Raw genomic sequence first — 22,998 nt, 5'->3', positions numbered from 1 at the left:
TAGAATATCTTGAGCCCTCACCTCTGGTGGCGAGGCTTTTCCCAGGGAAGTGTCCAGGATCGCTCCTATGAACTGGAGTCTCTGTGATGGTATCATTTGTGACTTCTTTAAATTGAGGAAGAAGCCCAGTCTGAGAAGGGAGTGGCACACGTGATTTAGCTGGATCTGAGCTTGTTCCGAAGAAACAGCCCTGATCAACCAATCGTCCAGGTAGGGGTAGACGTGAATCCCTTCCCTCAGACTTGCCGCCACTACCGATATTAACTTGGTGAAGACCCTTGGGGCGGAGGTCAGCCCAAATGGCAGCACTCGAAATTGATAGTGAGAGTTGCCAATTGCGAACCTCAGGTATTTCCTGTGTTTGAGATGGTTAGGCACATGGAAATAAGCGTCCTGAAGGTCCAGAGATACCAAGCAGTCCTGGAACTGAAGGGCCTGGAGGATCTGAGAAAGAGTGACCATCTTGAATTTGTCTTTCCTGAGGAATTTGTTCAATTCTCGCAAGTCCAAGATGGGTCTCAGTCCTCCGTCTTTCTTTGGAATGAGAAAGTAAGGGGAGTACCAGCCCTTGTTCCTCTCCGCTACAGGTACCGGTTCTATGGCACCTTTCTCTAGCAGGTCCAAAATTTCCTGCAAGAGGAGCGGATCTGGAGCTTTCTGAGAGCTGATCCCCGGTGGATGACTCTGAGGTATACGTAGGAAAGGCAGGCAGTAACCTTGGGCAACTGTTTCCAATGCCCAAGCATCTGACGTGATAGCCTGCCATACCGCCAGATGTTGAGTCAACCTGCCTCCTACAGGTGTCCTGTGAGGGAAGTCCTCAGAGTGGTTTTGGGGCGGCTGATGCAGATGCCGATGGTAAAGAGGCACCTGCTGTTGCTGCGGCTTTTGAATATCTACCCCGTCCACCTCGGGTAGTTCTTCTTTGTCCCCTTTGAGCCGGTCGTCCTCTACCTCTTCCGAATGCGGAGTAGAAGCGAAAGGACTTGCCCCTCGCAGAGGTTCCTGTGGGACAAAAAGGTGTCTGACGGATTGCAGCACCTAGGGATTTTGCTGCTGCTTTTGAAGTTTGCAGTTTATCTAAACTGTCATCCGCCTTTTTCCCGAACAAAGAAGAGCCATCGAATGGCATGTTCAAGAGCCTGGCTTGCACATCTGGGGCAAAACCAGACTTTCTCAACCAAGCGAATCTCCTGGTTGTTGTACTTGCCGCCATTGCTCTGCTGATACTGTCAGCCGAATCAATGCCCGTCTGGAGGGATTCGCACATAGCGTATTTACCGTCCTGCATGATATTCAGGAACGCATCCCTTTCTTCTCCCTCCGGGGTGCAGTCAGCCGCTGTAGAAGCACACTCCCAAAGTGTATGGCTGAATCTAGCAAGGGTGCAAGTAGCATTAACAGATTTTAACGCCATGCTACATGCCGAAAAAACTTTCTTTGCCATAGCATCATATTTTTTATCGTCCCTGTCCTGTGGGACGGTAAGATAAGCCGTCTTGACATCGGTAGAGGGTGCTGCCTGTACCACCAGACTTTCTGGGGATGGGTGTTTTGACAAAAACTCTGGGTCTGTAGAGGATACCCTGTATTTTGTAGACAGTTTTTTATTTACTGCCGGGACGACATCTGGGGTTTCCCAGTTCGTCATAATCTTCCTCTGAAGAGCTTTATGAAAAGGCACCACAGGATCCTCCTGTGGGCCTTTGTCAAGAAAATCTGTGAGGTCATCTTGTTGGAAAGATTGTGAAGGTGCAGACCACCCCATAAACTCTGTGATCCTGGCCATTAAGGCTCTATAGGGGGTTTCAGCATGCTCCCCCGGGTCTGGCCTAGCAAACTCCACCTCAGGGGAGGTGTCTAACCCACTTGCCTCATGTAAGGAATCATGAAGATCCTTTAACCTGCGTTCTTCAGAGGAAAATTCCTCTCTAATAGGGGTTACAGGTCCCTGCAACTCAAATGTGTCTTCCTGTTCAGACAATTCACCCTCTTCCATAATTGAGGACATAGTTCTCAATTGTTCTGAACTCATAAAGGGTGTAAACCCCATTTCCAAGGCAGAGGGTACCGAACTTGTCATAATCGGCCTCGAAAACGTCGATGTCGTCGACGCTGATGTCGAAGGCTTCGAGCGTGGCGTCGAAAACAAAGGCGGAGGCCTCGATGACCTCGACAGAATTGGGATTCTGCTCGACAATCTCGAAGCCATCGACATCGAGGACCTGGGGATAGTCACTGGGTGAGTCGTAGCCGTGACTTTTCTCGGCGTCGACACCGGTGTCGAAGCTGGCGTCGAGTCGACAGACTCGTGTGTCGAAGGTCCCTTCGACAACGGCGTCGAAGACACCGACGTCGACGGAACCTTCGTCGACGGCGCCGACGGAACCTTCGAGGAAGGTTTGGCGGTCATAGTCCTACTCGAGGGTTCGTGACGCGCTCGAGAGGTTTCCTTCACCGGGTACTGCGACTCGCGGCGTTTTTGACCTTCGGGTCTTTCGACCAGAGCATCGCTCTCGGCAGTCTTCGAGGGGGTCGAGGCCGCTTTCTCGAAGACGCTCATATTTTTGCGGAATTCCTCCCATTCAGCCCGGGAACTATGTTTCGTGGGGAACGGGATTCTCTTCGGTGAAACAGAGGAAGAGGAAGACGGAGAAGGGGATCTTCGACGTCTCCTCTTCGAGTGCTTCGATCTCGAGGAGTGATGAGACCCACTCCGAGACCTGGAGCGCGAATGGTGACGAGGAGACGAATGTCTCAACTTCGTCGACGAAGAAGAAGCTTTAAAAGTCTTACCTTTCTCCAGCTTCCCCCTACGCTCCTTCAGGGCCTTAGCTGTCATGGACATACAGTCCTCGCACTCCGAACAATGGTGTTCAGCTCCCAAACACCACAGACAAACACTGTGAGGGTCAGTCAGCGACATCTTTTTCCCACAATCTCGGCATTTTTTGAAGCCGGATCGAGGAGTTGTCGGTTCCGACGAAGAAGCCATCGAGTACGGATTTCGAATAACTCGAGGTAAATAGGTTTAACCTGACAAAACTGAGCAACGGTATTCCGAGGCACTGAGTAAGCGCGGAAAAACGGAACTGAGCAACGGACGCTGCACGCGGCCTTTATAGGCAGGATGACGTCGACGTCGATACGGCGGCTGTCGAGGGACATCGACCCGGAGGACGTCGACGCGCAGCGCCCTCTAAAGAAAAAAATTTCCGAGGCCAGCAGAGCTGGAAGGAGATATCTAAGATGAGGAAAACGTCGGAGGACACAATCCCTTCGAAATATCCTTACACCTAAAGAACTTTGAGCAGTTTTCAGGAACTCTACTTTTGTTCAAACTTTGGGGACCTTTTGATAGACTGCCAAGAACAGTTTTTTTGTTTTTTTGTTAGTAGAACTGCAATGTACTTCTAATTCTTGGATAGAGACCCATGATGGATTCCTGGAACAACCGGAGATACCATCGCGAAGAACCAAGAGCACTGGGCATGCACCCTATTTTCTTTTACCTTTTCCTAAGTGGTAAGGCCAGTTTACTGGGTAGGTTTGGACTAGGACTATTTTTATTTCTATTATATATAATATAATTGGTTATTTATAACACGCTTAATACCCGGAGGTTTCTAAGCATGGACCGAACCTGTGTTGCTCCGCGTTGCCCCTGAGCAAGGCAAGCACGTTGCCCCTGAGCTATCCTCCTGAGACAACCACATTAGTTTAGTTTGGTTAGTAAAGGAACTCACTTTTAGTTGTAGGGTCAGTGAGGTGTATTCTTTTAATTTAAACTCTGGTCCAAGTCTCTCTTCTGGTTTGCAAAAGCAGAGAATTCCTTTGTGTAGAAGGCAGTATATAGAGCCACTCTATGGCCAAAACCATTGCCACAGAGAAGATAGACGGGGTGTTTGGCGTGGCAACTAACAACCCTTGTTGCCATTCTCTGCCATATGACCCATTGAGAGCTTCTTTAATAACATGAGGCACCAATCAGAAATTTCAAACGGCTGTTGCAGAGTTTTAATTTCGGGGCCGTGCAATAGTCCAACTTGCTTCCTTCAGCAGCATGAGCATTGACACTGATGCTACCAGGCAGGTACACCCTCTCTCTGTCTACACATTATCACACATGTTGAATGCAGGTCTCGAACCAGAACCTATGGCTTCCATTTTGTGGAAAGTACCTTAACTGTGACTTTGAGATATCCATGTTTTAAAGACATCACTATCTCGCCCAAGCTGACATGCAGATTTGTGTTATGGAAGAAAAAATGTTTGCCCAGCTATAGTCCTAAAGCATGATTTAAAATATGGTGCTGCCCTTTTTAAAGCAGATGGCAGGTGTCTCGTCTTCTTTCTGTTAACATGGTTTGCCAATTGGTGCATTGAAGCCTGTAAATACAGATCAATTCGATCCAGAGAGAGACATGTTTCAAAACCAGATTTTATCATTGGATAATGATTGTATGAGATCTGAAATTGAATTACCTTAAAAGTTTTGCATGGTGCTGTAGTATAAAAAGCAGATTTTTTTCGTCTGACTGCAATCAGTTGAAACCGAGGGCCAGAATCCATGGCAACAGGTTCTGGCTATAAACAGGAAGCAAAGAGACTGGCCACTTCTCCATCTGTTAAAGCATGAAACGTATTGGCTCCCCATGCCTAATAGTGCCAGAAGGTGCTCCACCCTACCCCAAGCTGCCTAAAACTACACACCCTACTCGAAACCTGCCTACCCACCAACTCTGCCCCATGCCAGTTGGCTAGACACCCACCAAGCCCCACCCCACTAACCGCTGGCCCACACTCCCTACCCCATGAGTGCCTGCCCAACCATGCACGATACCACATGCACCACCAACTCATTCATTACACATCCACTCTACCCCAAACCAATGCCTGCCTATACCAACTCAGCCACCCTGCCCCACTCCCACCTACCCATAATGCAGAACTGCCTACACCCACTCAACCTATACAAACACCCTACACCAAGAAGGCAAGCCCATGCATGCCTACTGCAGTTGCACCTTCCAGAGCCTACTGGCCCCATCTCACACCTGCCTACCCCCACTCACACGTACTCTCCCCTACAATCACAGTGATCACATAAAGAAGCCCTACATACACAGTGGTGACTTTAAAAGCTCTAAGCACGTCTGGAAGTTCCTGTTTGAAGACACGTTACATTCTAGACTCAATAAAAACTTCCCAAAATCAAAGCGAACATACAGGGACAGTCTCTGGGTGGAATCACTGTGGTGAGATTGGTGTGGGCAATTTCTGCCCCTTTCGCACTGGCGGTGTTGCCTGGGCAGTACACGACTTGTGCTGCTCTTGAGAGAGGGCGCAGCCAGTGGTTGAAGTGTAAAAAAAAAAAAAAAAACAGTAGTGGAACGATGTTCCCTCTGTCCCACACCCCTCTCCCCCCACCCCTCAATACTCCTTGTCACCTCCCCCATTCAAACCCCATATCTGGGTCCTTCCTTTCCTCCACTCCACCCTGCAACATTGTGTTTAACAACAGTTGTAGTAAGACTGAAGAAAACACGAACCAAAAAGGCATGTATGCAGCCTCCCCTTCACCACCCACCATTCGGACCGGGACCTAAGAACATGTCCATCTACATACTACACCCCCCACCCCCTCTCATTGCTTGAAAAGAAGGCTAGGCACAGCTGTTCATATGCACATTGATGTAGCAGTGGTTTTTGGCTGCCTGGGAATGGGTTCTATATTGCAAGTAGTCTATAGAAATAAATAACGCCACAGTCAGCATTTCTGAGATAGCTTAGTGTGCTGTTGCACCGGCTTCATGCCCGCAGCACTGAGGTTCGAGGCCCCTGTAGGGTTGAAGTTTAAAACCAAAAAGTTGCCGTACAGGAACGGTATTCTAGGTCGTATAACGCAACGGAAAAATGGAAGGTAAGGGAACGTCGTACCCTTTAGTTCCCGCCCACATTGACCTCTGGGCGCAGCACATGCCTTGCTTCACACTATGCATGACTGAATGGGTAGGTGGCCATCGCCCATGAAACATCGGTGTGTGAGGATTGATTGCAACAAGTGTTGGGCTCGTTTTACAGAAGCTCGCGCTTAGAAAGTTGTTATCCAATGAAACACGAGTGCAGTTACATAGTCATAGTTTCCTGCAGAGGCACCAAGGGCCCTTGGTAAAAGGGCGCCAACCGACCCTGTGTTCTTTAGCAACAGGTGCAGGGACCTTACTTTGCTCCCATAAAGATGTTCACAGCTTTCAGTTTCCGTCTGGGCATCCTAAATGTGATTGTGTGCAGTGTCAATGTTGCTGAAGATGAAACACCACACGCTTTCAAGTCTTATGCATGAACTGCGCGGTTGGTAACGTCCTGATTGTAAGAAGTAGCTGGGTTATACTTGAAATCAATGAAAGTTGAGTTACACATTCTAAGCAGGAAGCTGCAAAGGTAGCTCAGCATGCCGAGGGACTGTTGCTGAAACATTACATACTCGGAGCAGCTGATCCATCCCACTGCTTCCCCTTCCTCCATAATTTGCTTTAAAATTCAGCATTTCAAGTGTGGGGGAGGGGTCCCGCGGCTGCTTCGCTTCGCTCAGTCGGCTTTCACAGGACAGGGATTAGGTGATTTTCTGCTTCGCAGTGAACATGAGAAGTTGCCACTCATGGCCGCCTACAACAGCTCTGTGCACATCCCCATTACACGGGTGTGGTTGGCAGGATCAGGGCCAGCTAGGTGTGTGCATCTCGCGGTTTCCCGCGCGCACCCGCACGCAGCTCTTCGCCATTCACCTGCTTCCCATGCAGGACGCATGGGCGCCTTTTCCCTGCGAGAATAGAATACCACACCGCTTTCCGGACGCTGATACGAGAGGAGAATTGGCTGGCGGGAATGAACATGCTTTTCATGCCACTAGAGATTAGCGCGCGGGCGCCTGATCTGCCCCGCGCTGTCTCTTTCGGTTACCACCAAGCATCGTGAATGGGAGAAATGGAAGGGTGGGGCATTTCAACCCCCTTCCCTGGCCGCTCACGCAAACCCTGGCTGTTTAAAATCCCGTCTAATCCCAGTGGTTTCCAAATTTTTTCATGCTAAACCCACAATGAGTACAAATACATGTTGCCGGACCCTCCAAATGTCAGAAGTGCTTATATTTTCTATTAAAAGAAGTCACTGTACTCCCTTCTTACAGTGTCTGTGTACCAGCCAAACAGTTTAAAGCAGAGGCGTAGACAGTGTAGGGCCTGAGCGGGCAAGGCCCAGCCAAAAACTGTAAATGTCCACGCAGCAGCACTGTGGGCATTTACAATTGTGTCACTGCGGCAGAGCCAACTACATTAGCTACAAGCCCCACTTGTTAGACAATCCTGGATACGCATCTGGTTAGAAGACTACTGCTTTATCCCATACACGGACGAAGGTTGGTCCGGAAGAAACTCTAGGAATTCTCTGAAAGGTTGGGTCCTGCGGAAGGTGGGAAGGAATTGCCCAGAGCTGGGCTTTGTAATTCACTGCCCCTTGGCACGTTCAGCCTCACCAGCCTCTCTGGTATTCTCTCTATCAATGCTATGCATGGGGACACCCTTCAGCCACCCAGCCAGTATAGGTAAAAGTAGCTTTGGTGTGACACAAAGGTCTGTTCAGGATACTTCAAAATAAGTATTACTGGTGATACGATGGGTGGGGTGGTACAAGTGTAACATGTCGCTGGCCCAGGCTAACACAGGCTGTACGAAAATGCTCTAAGGGCTGGCCCAACATGCTAGAGTTGGACAGTTTGATGAGCTGCTGGACAGTGCAGCTGGTAGTGTTGAACAATGTTACCAACATAACATGCTCCAGTGGTACTCGTTTTGTCCCCAAAAGTAAATTCTATTTGCGTTTGAAGACATCTTTTTAATTGGTGCCAGGGCCAAGGGAGTGTCCCAGTCCGACCCTGCACGAAACCCACTCATCAAACTAACTCCGTTGGTTATTTCACCATCACTGTAAATCCAATCTAGCACGACCTGCTGGAACAGCAACACTTGATTGCCACTTCACATGGCAAGACTAGGTTGTCATGAGCGGCATTCCCAGCCCTGACCATTAAGAGACATTAATTGAAGGATTAGCAGCGGTCACTGTGGCAGCGGTACTTGCCTTTCCCCCTCTGTTGTGTGTTTCCATAGCAGTTCCGTTCCTGGCCAGCAGGAGTCACTGTGAGGAATTCGACCATCAGCACAGAGGGTGTGTGTGCTCGTCTGGGCTTTTTTGAAATTTTAAATGAAATTGAATGATGGTAGATCAACCTCCGGAAAATGTGTGGGACTAATCCACACACATATTCCCATGCTCACCTCACAGCATACATGTAGACCTGTGTACGCTGGGTGTAGAGAGCCTTCAGTCGCCGTCTCCCCAGTCATATTTAGTTGGAATGTGAGAGCCAAAAGCACACCAAGGCATATCAGAAGGGGGAGGGCAAAACCTTCCTCCTGCCATAGCCAACCTAATAAACTAACAAAGGCTCCATGGAAATTGACATCACACGACCCATGACCTCTGATAACATCACAGAAGTGATGTCTTTTGACCCAGGAGTCCAGGAGCTTATGTTTTAGGAGTAGCAAGGGAGACAACAGAAGTAGCAAGGGAGACCTCAGGGGTCGCAGTTACGGCCCCTGGTGACCCCCAAATGGCTTCCCTGGTAGGGAACCAGGATTGGTTCATGAAGGTAGTCTTAGCCTACATCAATCACTGTGGCCCATTTGGCTTTAAAAGAGGGCTGAGCCCCTCTTTTGGATGATCATCTGAAAACTTTGCAAGGAGTAACAAGAAGAACAGATTGGGCCCTGGCCAAAGGTACAGTCTGCCTTATAGCTTCTGCCAGTGAAGGAAGGCCAGGATTTCCAAAGAGGGAAGCATGATTCCTCCCCTAAAGATCTCCCAGGGAACAGAGGGAGATACTGAATCCAGAAATCCCCCCCCCCACCCAGCAGCTCCAGAACCAGTACCCAGCCAGCACACAACATGCCCTGCTAGGCTCTGCAAGCAAGCTTCCTAGGTGGGAAGTTCCAGAGAGTCCCTGAATCAAACCCAGGACAAGGCTGGTGCCTGCAACACTCTCCTCAGCTTTGGACCATCAGCCTTAAAGGATGACATAAGCCCAGTGAAGAAGCTAGGAGGAGTGCAGTGACAAGCATCAACCAGCATCCACATTAAAGAACATTTTCGAGCCAGTCGAGCTCCCCGAGCTGCAACTGACTGCACCACTGACGGTTGTCATGCCACAGTCACTAACATCATCCAAGACGCCTCGACCAGTGCTTCAAACCCGCCTACCAGCCCTGAGACAATGAGCTGTGTAGGCCAGCCTGGAGCCGTCATCCAGACTCACTTGCTGGACTGCCTGCCGGCTGATGCCAGCAGCCGTCTCCCATCTTGAACTCTGTTGCAGTAGCTGCGAAGTCCCCTGAAACCGACTTAACCCTGTCGAGCACCAAGAACTCCTACAAGCACAAGGTACACTGTGGTTCTGTCCCCCTGTTCCTTCTCCCCCTAGGGACATTTTATGACCCATTGCTCCCTTTGTGCTGAAACCAAGTATCCTTGAGCTATTGCCATTAATTACTTTACCGACTACCCTCCTGTCAGTATCCAGAGTGCAACCATTTTCCCTCTTGAAACTGTCTTGTCCTCTGCATTCCTTTACAGTGTGGGTTGTGCTACCTCATGGTTATTATACGATGGGGCAGTGCTAAGACATTACCGGAAGAGAAATAGTTGTCAATTCTTCACGTGGCTCGCTTTTGTTAGTTCCTTAGCAGTCTCAGGCCAGAGTACAGCACTTCAATATTCCTCAGTGGGAGCGTTCACGTCTGCTGCAGTCCTTGGCCTGGCCAGCAGGTGCCACTGTAAGAACATGCCTTGGCGTTCATGCTGGTGGGCTGTGTTGTGCAGTCAGCATTCAGCAGTAGCCCAAAGTAGAATGCATTACAGTAAGAGAAATGGTTGGCAGTGCACTCCCTCCCTGGGGGCAAATATTTCATCAGCAATCCTCACTCGAGCAAGCTGACAGAACATTAAGAGGTGGCCAGGGCCAGACTGGCCATTAAACAGGTTGGGGGTTTGAATCAAAGACTTCAGGACTGGCTCCTTGATGATTTCAGGCTGCTTTGCTGCATGTGATCACCCCCTGACCCCTCAAGCAAAGGGCTGCTTCAAGAGAAATAAAACAATTTAAAACACACATTAATACAACCAAAGGGTATATGGGGCTTTCTGCAGCACTTTCCTCCTACAGTCAGCCTAAACACAGGGCTGGTCACTAGTCTCCCATGTCTACCCAGCTAATGTACACCTGCAAGACGGATAGCTCAGTGCATTAGGCACTTGCTGCTGGTCTGTGCTCACAGAGTAGATACGATGTTCAGGTTGAGGAAAGGCCATTCAGAATTACCTGTCTTATTCATCAAGACTTATTTCTTCACTTTTACATAAGTCGGTAATCTCAGAGAGTAGATCATGTGGAAAGTATCCGCGTCGGTTAATGCGGACGCTGCAAATTTCAGGTTACACGTTTCTATCTTTATACGGGTGATAAAATGAGTCCGCTGGAGCTGGCTCATGCTCTCCTGGCCTGGGGAGATGGGGAAGCAGCACACTGATGGCTCCCTTGATTCCCAGCAGACCTTTCACCTGTCTCCCCAAGAGGCACACGAGGCAGCAGCAGGTGGCACTTATGTGAGTTGCATAGTGGGAGAGAGGGCAGCAAAAACTAAAGCAAGATGTGGAAGATGATAAACCTCAGAATCAGTCAAGCATCCCGCAAGACCACTGTGCCCACCCACCACCGACCCACACACAAAATGTGTAACAGATGGAGACTCCATGGCCACACCCTCAAGGATGTGGTAAAGGTAAACATTGTGCTGGCATACTCTACAGCAGGAGTCTACAACCTTTGGCAGTCCAGATGTTTTGGACTACAACTCCCATCAGACCTCTCCGGCATACTCAATAGTAAAGGATCATGGGAGTCGTAGTCCAAAACATATGGAGGCATAGTTTGCAGACCCCTGCTCTACACCGTCAAGGCCCAGGAAATCCAACATTGCAATGCTCCACGTGTATCTGTTTCTGCTAGGGGAAAAGCATGGGTCACAATGAATTGTGCCATGAGCAATGAGCTAACTGAGGGACAATTTGGCCTGTCCTGTATGCTTTATTAATTATTATTATTTATTAGTATTATTATGTGTGAACCAAACACCTTTGTATAATAGGCCACGTGCGGGGGAGAATTTTTGAGTGGTGCACACTTCACAATCGGACCTCTGGGTGATTCCTTGTGTGCCAGCCAAAGAAAAGAAGATCCATTTAGGTCGAGTGCACTGGTCCAATGGGGAAACCGGGCTCTGAAGCCAGGTTTTCTACTAGCAAAGTTTGCAAATATGTGGTCTTAACACGACCCATTCCCCTGTTATTTATTTAGCTTTCCTGGTAAACAGTTGAGATGTTTACCACCTTTTTTGCATCTGCGAACTTTGCTATTTGGCTTACAAACTTCATTAAGCAGCACTTAAAAATAATAACAGAACCGCTCCATCAACAGCAGTGGGAGATAAGAGTTAACAGAAGTTTCAGGTTACTAAGGAGCCACAGAATAAAGCATATACTTTAAAACTTTTCAAATGTTATATCAGGTCCAAATATTGTCCCAATTAATACATTTATATCAGCGAAGGAAGGGGATTTGTGGGATTGACATAAAACGGACCTAGAACAAAACAAAAAACGGACACGACTACCAACATCTGCGGCAATGCGTGAAGAACACATTGAATGCTGGTTTGGACTCGCCTATGGGGACCTCTGGAGATTTCCTGGTGGCCCACTTGTTTGGTGTTTCCACATTTTCTCATAGGAAAAGGGTTGAGCTTGCCAAAAATGTGAAATTTGCGGCCACTTTGAAAATGATTTCCAGGGCCTCTTTTGGTTCCCAGTCCAGCCCTGATTACATACCAGAGTAGCGTCTACTAGTTTCACAGCAAAGATTCTTTAAAGCCTGATAAGTCAAGTAGAGTACCTGAAAAGGTGGGCCGGTGGCAATACGAGGAGGTCAGGGTGACGGCCAAGTCACATGACAGCAAAAAATGTCAGGCGATGACAGTGTCCCATCTCCAGGGACCTGAGGGTCGAGGTCTTGCACTGGCGTGTCTAGAGGTGGGGGCAATTGCTGATTTTTGTTCCCCTGACAGAATAGCAGACCGGGAGAAACATCCACCTCTGGTCATTCCGCGATAATCAGCTTCCAGCATGAAAATGGTGCATCTATTTTTTTTTGCCATGTACGACGCATGAACATTTCGGCCTTTGAAGGGCCACAGATTCTGAATTGCTGCTTCTTATTTTTCTTGCTGATAGCTTTTTATCCATCAGCAGTGATTTTTGGATACCGAGGTTTAAGCCTTATTACTCCATCTTCTCGGGTTGAGTACGTAGTCGTGGGTTTGTATTCTTCTTGGTCTGTGTGGTCTTGTCACAGTAGGGCTGGTTTCACAGGATCTTTGCAGTGATGGGCCGTGGGTAGCGGTTGAAGGGGTTTGCAGTGGGTCTTCTGATCAGAGGGTTCGGGTTCTGATCCAGTCCTTGGCAGAAGTTCTAACTCAGCTTCGCTAGATGTTGGTCCAACATCTCGGTGTCCAGGTCTCTGTGAAGGTCTGCTATACTTGTGAAGATTGGAGCTCCAGGCGATATCCGCAGGGCCTTGTTCTGGACTATCTGAAGACTCTTCTGGTGTTGCTCATGGTAGGTCATCCATGCTGGGGAGGCATATGTCAGGGTTGGTCTGATGATCGCTTTGTAGACGTTGATCTTTGTCTGGAGGGACATGGACTTGGTCTTCAGGAGTGGGTACAGTGCTGCCATCTTTCCTGTTGCCTTCTGCTGAGCATTCTCGATGTGGCTTTCCCAGTTGAGTTTGCTGTCCAGGGTCACACTGAGATAGCGGCTGCTGCTCTTCCATTTGATGGTCTCCCTGTTGAGGTGGATGTGTGTGTTCTCCTTGATCTTCTTTCTGGTGAACAGCGTTGTGGTTGTCTTGCTGGTGTTGAGTTCTATCCGCCAGTCGATGTACCAGGTCCCAATGGTATCCAATGAAGCTTGCAGGTTCTTTGCCACTTCCTTTTCACTGAATGACTGGGAGATGACTGCAACATCGTCTGCATACAGCGCCAAGTCGGTCTTGTGGAGCTCTGTCGGGATGTCGTTGGTGAAGAGGTTGAACATTTCGGCCATTGTGGGGGCCACAGATTCCGAATTGGCTGAAATGTTCAAGTTTCTATAGTTGAGCATTTCAGCCAATTCAGAGGCCTAAAAATGTCATCTTCCAAAAGGGCCTATAGCAACAAACAAAAAAAATGGAATTGGTGGGAATACCCCTCAGCTGGCAAAGAGGAATTATGCTCAGAATAAATTAATTCTCCCCATCAGCACCAGTGGACATGTCATCCGCCCGCCCCCAATCATGTTCCACAGGAAGTGCTTCCTGAGACAGACCACAGACATTAGGCACTGGCAGCATCAATTTACTATGGTATTCCACCCTCACCCTTCCATGCCTGGGTGGGGGCAGTGTAGTAGTCAGAGTGATGAGGACAGGGCTCAGTGAGGAGCCCCAGCACAGGTCGAGCATCACCAGATTTTCTCAAGAAACCTGACCATGTGCAGCTGGGGTAGCTTGCTTGGACTCTGGCCAGACCCTGTCCACAGCAGGGTCTGGCCATGAGCCACCCCGGCTGCCCACCCCAATGCCATGAAGAAAAAAAAGTTGTAAAAAAATTACAAACACATGCTCCTGTCCTGTCCGACGAAGTCAGGCGGCCGGGACAAGAAGTCAGGTGGCCACTTACAGGAGTGCAGCGGCCTTACTTACTGTCCTGCCCTATCCACTCATTGATTGGCTGGCACAGGAGCACTTTCTGTAAGAGTGTGCCCACTCTGGCTTGGCAATGAATGTAAAAGTAAGTGAAGGGAGCACAAAGCGGTGGTAGGTGCTACGCTTATAAAACACTGGCTCCCCCACAGGCCTTTGTTGTCCTACATCTCCCTTTAGTTGCCCGAACCCCTTTAGGCCCCTTTGTTCCCCCAACCCCTGTAGGTCCTTGTGTTTCCCCATCCCCCTTTTGCCCATGCTTGCCCCTTAACCCCTTTTCTTGCCCCATGTGTTTTGGCTCCTTTATTGCCTCAATCCGTTTTAGCCCATCATTGACCCTGTTCTTGCCCCTTCTATAGCTCCCAACCCCTTCAGCCAATTGTGTTGCCCCCAGTTTCTTTTAGCCCTTTTTCTTGCCCCAGACCTGTTCATGTTGGCTTTAGTCCTTTTGTTGCCACAACCCCTTTAGGCCCCAATCCGTTTTAGCCCCCTTAGCCCTGTGTTCTTGCCCCTTTTGTAATATCCAACCCCTTTATCCAATTGTGTTGTGCCAGTCCTTTTATCCCCCTTTCTTGCCTCCTTAGTCCAATTTCTCACCCAAGTACCTTTTGTTTCCCCAACCTCTTTAGCTCCTTTTATTGTCCCGGGTTCCTTTTCTTAACCCAGCCCCCGACACAGGCCCCTCCCTGCAGCCATTTCCCAGGCTCGGTTTGTTTTGGGCCCCAAGAGCTAGGCCAGACCACCAGACTCGGCCCTACCCATGAATTTTCTTCCACTACCAGGTCCAAGCTGCAGGAGGGAGAGAGTCTTAGTGACTTGCCTAAAGCAAAGAACATTTTGGGAACATAAGAACGACCACATTTTACATTTGAAATACGTCTATGGTGGCGATTCAAGCACGAAACCTGTCTGAGCATATAATGCACCCTGGGCTCTGTGGCGGGTCAGAAGAAGGACAACGACACTCCGAGGTCCTTTCCAAGACGTGTTTACTAAAGAATAAGGCCTAACTTTCCCTATCACTCTGGGGTATTCCCTACCTATTTTACCAACTAAGGTGCTTGTCAGTCATCACTGAATGTCCAAAGGAATAAGTCCACTGTCCAAAACGTATCCTTACTGACCGTACCACTATTTTAAACTAAGGTCAGGAGAATGACTCCCTTCTCCTGATGATTGTGTTTCACACCTTTCTTCTTTTGCTAATATGCAATTCTTAAATAGTATCTCTTTACTCTATGTATCAGTTCATGTAACTACTTTGTGGGGCTGTTAGCTTTTCTCTCCCCTTTAGTGAGTGCTTTCCTTGACCTTTGTTGAATTCTTCGATCTGTGTTAAAGGTTTCCGGGTAATTCTATATTTATGTTTTTATTGGATATTTACTAGGCACTTAAACAACAAGACAATGTTTCAAAGCGCAACGAAGCATAAGGGAAGGGAACACGAGAGAAAAATACACAATGGAAATAAGAATTAATAAATAGAAAGAAACAGCGGTCCTACTAGGCCTTGTGACATTTGGAGCATGCAAGTGCAGTGAAAAGAAAAAGGAAAAAAGGGGGGGGGTTTGGGGAGCGTATGTGATATTAGGGTCCTCTGAGGGAAGAAGTGACAATGGTGCCCGTTGGGGAGGCAACAGGTAAGTGCACGGGCAAACCTTGTAGGGTTTACTTTCCTGCGGGTTTTTGCTTTATGGGTAATTGTAGTTCACCTTTTCCTTTTCTGGCCTGCCTTGTAGATTCTTTATCCTAAAGGGTGCCCTGGCCTTCAGTTCATAGTTTTCTCTCTCTGCTATGTTCTGGTCTTTGCTTCTTGGATAATGGGGTTACTTTCCCCTCTTCCCAGGGTGGTGGTATCCAGGTTTTATTGATCTCCCTCTCTGCAGCTTCTGTGATTCTTTCTCTCACCTGAATACCGTTCCTAAGGACTACTCTGTGCTTCAGTTCATAGTATTCTCTTTCTGTTATGATTCACACTTTAATTCTGGGATATTGGGATACTTTCCTCTCTTCCTAGCATAGTGATACACAAATTATATTGCTCTCCTTCTTCAGAGCTTCTATGATTCTTTTTCACACATTAATACACTTCAAGTTCATCAATTTGGTTTTCAAATTTGCATCACTTGTACTCTGACAAGTCTCTCGGATTATATAAGGAGTCCCTTTCTGCTTCCCGATCTTCCCATTTTCCCAGTTACTTCAATATTGCAGGGGAATGTCTCTGGGGCCTGTAGATGCTTGGGACCTTCTCCTTCCTTCCATTTCCCAATCGGCTCACTTTCTGTAGCATCCACTTCTTGTGACTCTCTCTCTCTGCGTCTCGATATTAGTAGGGTATGCTGACCGTTTGCTGCTTCTTCCCTGGGGTGGTGTCAGCGTCACTGAAGGCAGGCTGCCCACCACAATTGCTTCATGGTCACGCCAAAACCGTGTTGGGGACTTGAAGTGTCTTGGTTTCTCACTCCTGACAAAATGTTGGGTTCCCAGCGTTTCCTTCTCCTGTTGAGAGCAGTTTCTGAACCTTGCGTGCTTCGTGGCTTGCCCCAGCACCAGCTTCTTCAGGTGTTCTGCTTCCAGGGGACCGCCGCTGGCTGCGCCTGTCTCTCTCTCCATCTATCTCTCTCTCTCTGTTTCGTTCGCTGTGTCCCCTCTTCAACCTACACGTCGCAGTTACTTGGAAATTGTTATTTAAAGAGAGGCTTTCTCTTGCTTCCAGGAAATGGCATGTTACCTTTCGCTTCAGTCAAGTCCTGGAACTTGCAATTATCCTGTGTATTAGATAGTCCCATATATGCCATCAAGTGGAGTGGGTTAGGGAGTTCCTTACAGGAGCTGGAGTCCTTTTCCGCTAAGGGGGAGTCTCTCCTGTTGAAGTTCCACTTGTCTTCAAGTGAGGGGTTTGCAGAGCGTGCTCATCTCCCTAGCCTCAAAGGGGTGGGGTCCCCCTTGGGGAGAAAGGACGAATTCCCTTGATTCATCACAGCTCTCGGCTCGCTGCATGTGTCCCAACGCTCACCCCAAGAGTGAAATATCTAAACCAGAAGGAAAACATTCTTTTGGACAGTGCCAGTTTGTGGATTTGTGGTGTAGATATTTCTGCTGGAGTAGAGGACAATGCTAGTAAATCAATCACTCAGTTCCCCGTGCATAACGCAAGTCTCCTGAAGCACATGCACGCGGGAAATCGTTTCAGCTGATTATGGGTGACAGAATTTGGAGTTTAATCCCTTGGGTTTGGCCTGGAACAGCACTGCAGCAAGGAAAAGATGGCTGGAGTGCTGCTCCAGCTTGCTCAGGCCCATATGCGCCCACGATTGTGCAAATGATCAACATTGCACAAGCTTGAGACCTCACTTGATCTCATTCCACCCGCTGCCCAATGTATCCTGGAGGCGAGAGGTGCCTACTCTCTCATAGTGATCGGGAGCACTGGTGGCATTGTCCAACTGGGTGTTTCATAGCAACAAATGCAATGCTGCACAGAAGGGCGAGGGCTTCTCTTATGTGCCATGCAGCTAGGAGGCCACCATGAGTGTGCCAGGTCCACCCAATCCATCCCTGGTAATTGGATGGACTTGGCACTCCAGGGAGTTTGTGTTGCTAGAGGTGGCAGAGGGAGAGTAGGAAACTGTAGTTGACGGAAACGTTAATTGTAGATATTAAAAGTCAACTTTTAAGTGTATTTCTTGTTCCATTGGAGGTAGTCCCATACGAAAATATTGACAGTTGCAGGATACAAAATTAAGAATGAATAAGCAGGAGCTAAAACCAATCTCAGGGTATCGGGAATCACCTTGTAGTTGCTAGTTTAAATCTAACCAGGATCTCTTAGGCTAGAAGCAGGAGCTAAATAGCTCTCGGCTATTTCGAACTCTGCAGTGGAAGGGTCAAATGAGCGATGTGTAATGTTGGATTTGAATATTGCAATAAGTTAAAAAGTGGGAGGAGGTCCCGCTACTTTTACGGCAGGCAGGGGTTCTAGAAGAAACGGTAGGCGAGCGAGTGGGATTTTTTGGATTAAACCGAATGCAGGTCAGGTTTAGGGGGCTGTGAAGCCACGAGCGAGGGTTATGTTCTTATAGGGTGGCATAAGAGTGTTAATGCATTTGCTAAGCAGTTAACGCCTATTTAGTGTGTACATCAGGAGTGACATATGCAGAGGTGGAAATGGGTAGGAACTAAGGGGTACAACGTACCTATACATAAGGAAAATCTGGCATTACGCCCTTATTTTTTGTGACATGTAGCACTGTCTCTTGATGGAAGGGCACCTTTTGTTTGCTTTACCCCTGCTGGGGATTCGAACGTGAGTTCTTCCCAGAATGCTTTAGTATCACATTTGCTGACATATCCCACAGGCACAGGCTTACTTGTGTTTTACATAAATAGTCTGCTTCGGCATGACACCCATAGAGGAAGAGTGGCCATAGTCCTATGCAGGTCCCTTACTAGGTGCAAATGGTGGGCAATTGCAAGGGTGGGGGCGGGGGGTATGCATAAAGCTGCATGCTATGGCTGGCAATCACAGATAGTAATGGTGGTCGTTTAAGATGAATTTCTTTCAAGGGGTGGAAGACGAAAGTCAGGACCAGGGTATTGGGTTTGTATTGGCGAGTGGGGGGAGTGGAGGAGGGGGACGTTCTTGTTAAAGGGCGGGGCAGCCGAGGGGACTTAGACCGCTGGGCTTATGCTATGCAAGGTATGCGTGGGTGACTGCTTGACACGGCTCCACGCTCTAAGAGCAGTGCATGGTCTGACCCCGGGGGAGGAGAGCACGACATAAACGGAGGAAAGAAGCACCGAAATAACAGAAAAATGATGTGGAAAGGCTCAGATGGAAAGAGGCAATAGACCAAGAACAGGAGAAAAATCTTAGTGTGGTAAATCAATCAAGGATAACAGCAGGCGTGAGGAAACAAATTAGGAGCAAGGAGGCACTGGTACAATAAAAGGTCATAGGAAGGGGAAGCAGTGGTGGAAATGGAAAAAATGTAAAGGGAGGATCCTAAAAGGCGCAGTGTGGGGGTGAGTTCAAAGGGGGCGGAGCTTGCATTTGAACTCCTCTCAAAACAAATGTTCAAAATAATAGTTCAAAAATGGTGCAATTTCTTTCAGTCTGCTTTTCTCCAAACTCCACTCTGTACATCAATTCCACTTGAAATCACTTCCATGGCATTGGTACGCCCCAACATACTGTTGATAATGCAGTGATGTTTAGTACATTAATGGATCCATAGATACACTCTACAGTAGAAGGTTACCAGGGTAACTGAGGAGGTTGAGAGAGCGCTGCCGAGTTGTTATAAATTAAAAACGGGTTGCTAATAGTATTACTTGTTGAAAATCGTTATAAAAAACAAGCGCTATAAAATGTGTTTGGCGAGACCATGGGTTGGGCTGGTCGCTTGCTTATATTCAGGGCGGAAGTGGAGGTATTTCTACCTTGTTGTGAAAATCAAAAGTTGGAACACATGAAGCCACAGTTTAATTTCCTTATAACTGCTGTCAGCGCAAGAGAAGCATGCATTTGTGATTAATCAGTTTGACAAGCATATAACATCTTTATAAATCTAACCTGTGATAAAACACAAAGGAAGGGGCAAAACAATGACAGGGTATTTGTGTGGTAGTCTGACAAAAAAAGAAAAGAAACATATTTCAAAGAAAACTAGTGATTGCAAGTTTAAGCAGCATTTTTGAGTTTTTTTTTCTTCTATTAATGTGCATGATGCACATTAAGTCTGCCCAGCATGTAGAAACCCTGCTTTTAACATTGATGGCCCCCACCCCAGTGATAGTTATGGGTCATTAGTCCCTGTCGTGTCCCTATCAGGCCAGAAGAAGCAAAATAGCCGGAGTAAAATATAACCTGCAAACGCGTGAGTGACGACTGGGGAAAGGCGGACAGTGCATATCAGATCACCGAGCCCCCAGCTTCCCTCTGCAAAGCTGGGGGGCTCCATAAAGCCTTGTCAGGGCTGAGGCAGGCCGGGTCCAAGATCCCGCCAGACATTGGATGCCAGATCTCGGACCCGACAAGAGCCGGCACATTGACCGGCGCTGGGGGAGGGGGGAGAGGTGCACGGGGAAGGTGGGGCTGGAAAGGAGAACAATGAAAAGAGAGAAAGCGCATTCATGCCCCAGTGGAGATGGCAAGAGGATCAATAATAGTAAATATAATAATAATAATAATAATAATAATAATAATAATAATAATAATAATAATAACTAATCGGTTATTTATAACGTGCTTAATCCCCAGAGGTTTCCTAGCACAGACCTGGGAATAGAACCTGTGTTGCTCTGCGTCATTTGAGCTCATTGCCCCTGAGCTATCCTTCCGAGATGGGCACGGAATGGCGAGAGGGGAAGGGAAATGGAAGGTGAGGTGAGTGGGGGGGAAGGGGAGGAGAAGGGATTGGAAAGGGGGGACAGTGGAGGGAAAGAAGAGGAGAGAGAGGAGGGAAAGGGAATGAGAGGGAAGGGTAAGGGAGATAGACATGGGCTAGGACTGAACGGGTGATGGTACAGGGGATAAAAATGGCATGTGAGAAGGAAAGTGACAGGATTGACCTAACAAAGAGCCTAAAGGGTAAAGACACTTAAAGTTGAGACGTTAAGCGCGAGAAGGTGAATGGAGATAGGCAGGGAGTCCAGAGAGAGGAGGAAACTGTTAGACAGAAGAGCCGGGAAAAAGGGCAGCGTTTCTTGACAAAGAAGGAAAGAAAGGTATGGCCAGAGAGAACATGAAATATGAGGCCTACACACCGGCAGAAGACCAAGCATGTTTGGGCTAAGAGCTCCCACATAAGTGATTCGAAGCAGTCTCCTGGGGCCCTCTTCATCCACTCATAAGGCAGAATCCAGTGTGCTTGCACTCAACGAGCAGGATGGCAGAACGAGGGTATGTACCATCAACAGTCGAGAAGAACCAGTCCATCATATCACCGCGCAGGAATAGAACCCCGTTACAAGGGGTATCATCCCCTTATCTTACAATTGCTGCATTGTGTGTAGTCTGCTTACCCTGCTATCGATTTTCCCCGACCGGACCATGTTCAGGGGTAAGGGAGACCTTATGAATTCACCTACTAAGAGAACCTTCAGTATTGGGTACCACATCACCTCCCATAGCAGCAGCATTAGAGATGGGAAGCCCTGCCATTCACCTCATCTCCCAGGAGAAGTCGTCTATTGGGAGCTCCGTGTCACCTCGCCCCCCAGAAGCAGACTGTAGTAAGTCCAACCCTCACATACCCTGGCAGAAGCAGTAGACCATGTGGGCATCAAATACAGGGAGGCAAACGGGGCAACTGCTTCAAACGTTCTTTAGCGAAGGCCGCAGAAACCAAACGCTGCTCATGTAAAGAGGTTTACATGGTTTTGTTTTTACAACTGTGCCTCCTAAGTGGGATTTTCGGCCGTCTTTGTGTCGCTGGAGATGAAACATCATTGGCTTTCCAATCACTTGCAGAAACTATTCCCGTGGTAATGCAGTGATATTGGTCAGAGGGGAAGCATAGATGCTATTGAACTTCTTGCAAGCTGGGAGATGAGTCCTGTGGCACAAAGTTGGCAAGGTAGCTCAGTGGAGTGAGCGACTGTTGAGATATGTGTGTAACGTTCAATTTATTGGATCTGTTTTGAGACAACTTTATAATTTCCGAAAAAGCAAAATCCTACTTGTTTCAGTTAAGCACTTTTTGGACGTTTGTAGGGTCAAAAAAAGCCAGAAAACTTCAAAAAACAGGTCCGGGAAAGCCAAAGACGACCATGCAGTGAGTGCTTTGAGTTTAAAATAGGAATTGTAGTTGTGGGGCTTCAGATATAGTATTAAGGATGTCTCAGAGTACTTGTATCTGCTCCTTGTGAGCAGATCTGAAGTTTTACATATCGATTTGCCATGTTCTCAGTCTTTCTTTTTAGATGTGAAACCCAGGTAGGTAGGCGAATTCTACCTGCCCTGTGACCTATAATTGGCTTACATTATGTTGCCCTCTATGTCATTATCAACCCAAAACATCCCCCCAACAATGTCAGGAATTCTACATTTTTAGACACAGACATTTTTGGGTTCCTCTCCCAAAAAAAGTTACCCAAAGTACTGTCTAAATCAATTAAGATTCCTTACATATTGTCATCTTGGCGAGTTGATGGTTTGTAAGTCTGATTTATTGAGCAGAGTATAAGTTCAGGACTAGTAAAACACTGATGCAGAAAGGATTGCATGTTGATTCTAAGACTGAAGATGGAACAGGAGAAGATCTAGTGTACAGTGCTGTGCACGTTGCAAACCGTACTACGAGGAAACAAGGGCTAAAATCTTCACATCCCATTTGACACAATGTGTGATCCTGAACAAAAGAAATTGGGCCTTATATCGGATGGCTTGCAAAATTGGGATCATCCAGCAGTGAATACGTTCAGTTCATGCTCACGTATAAATGATGTATTCGTGTGTAGCATTGTTCAATGAAGAATTCTATTATTAAATATGTGTATATTATATAATGTGAGGATCTCTAAAAGAAAGCTGAAATTAATGGTGCATTACAACCGTTAATTGCACATCTTCTAAATATAGGTGTACTTACAATTAGACACACATTCTACTCTGGCGTGCGATGCTCCCCTCGAACCCCCTTACTCCAACAATGTTTTCTAAACACATCCCTTGCAGTAAGCCACACCCAAATAGCCTCTGTTTCACTTTGAGGTTCTCAGCAAATTCAGTGCCACGCTTGTGTTCACAACTGACTGTAAATCCTATACTGCTTTATTAATTTCTTAGATAAAAGTGTGCTGTAAAAATGTGCTTTTGTACCCATTAGTTAAAAACAAACCGGGCGGAAATCCCCAGTCCCCATCACCATACCCCCCAGGCAGGGGTCATCCTCACTGGCCTTGTTTGGTATCACATTCCCTGGGAGGCAAGGTGGTGGCGAGTCCTGTTGAAAACCTAGAGTTGGCACCCATGGTGTTGAGCACCACATGCACCTTCCTTAGCAGCAGCACCGGAAACTAGGACCCCCACACCAAATTCATCCGGCTGGATGGTGGCCAACGAAAAAAGCCAGATA

The 22,998-nt window shown here is 47.7% G+C and overlaps 1 protein-coding gene across 9 annotated transcripts in view; it reads right to left on the bottom strand.

The window, feature by feature from the left end:
* Positions 1-22,998, bottom strand: part of ARHGEF10L (Rho guanine nucleotide exchange factor 10 like) — a 972,373-nt gene that overhangs the window by 34,083 nt on the left and 915,292 nt on the right. The window lies entirely within an intron of this gene.

Source organism: Ambystoma mexicanum, chromosome 8 (assembly GCF_040938575.1).
Source record: "Ambystoma mexicanum isolate Mex_15411 chromosome 8, UKY_AmexF1_1, whole genome shotgun sequence".
NCBI classification, from domain to species: Eukaryota; Metazoa; Chordata; class Amphibia; order Caudata; family Ambystomatidae; genus Ambystoma; species Ambystoma mexicanum.
This window is presented reverse-complemented; position numbering and strand designations above follow the sequence as displayed.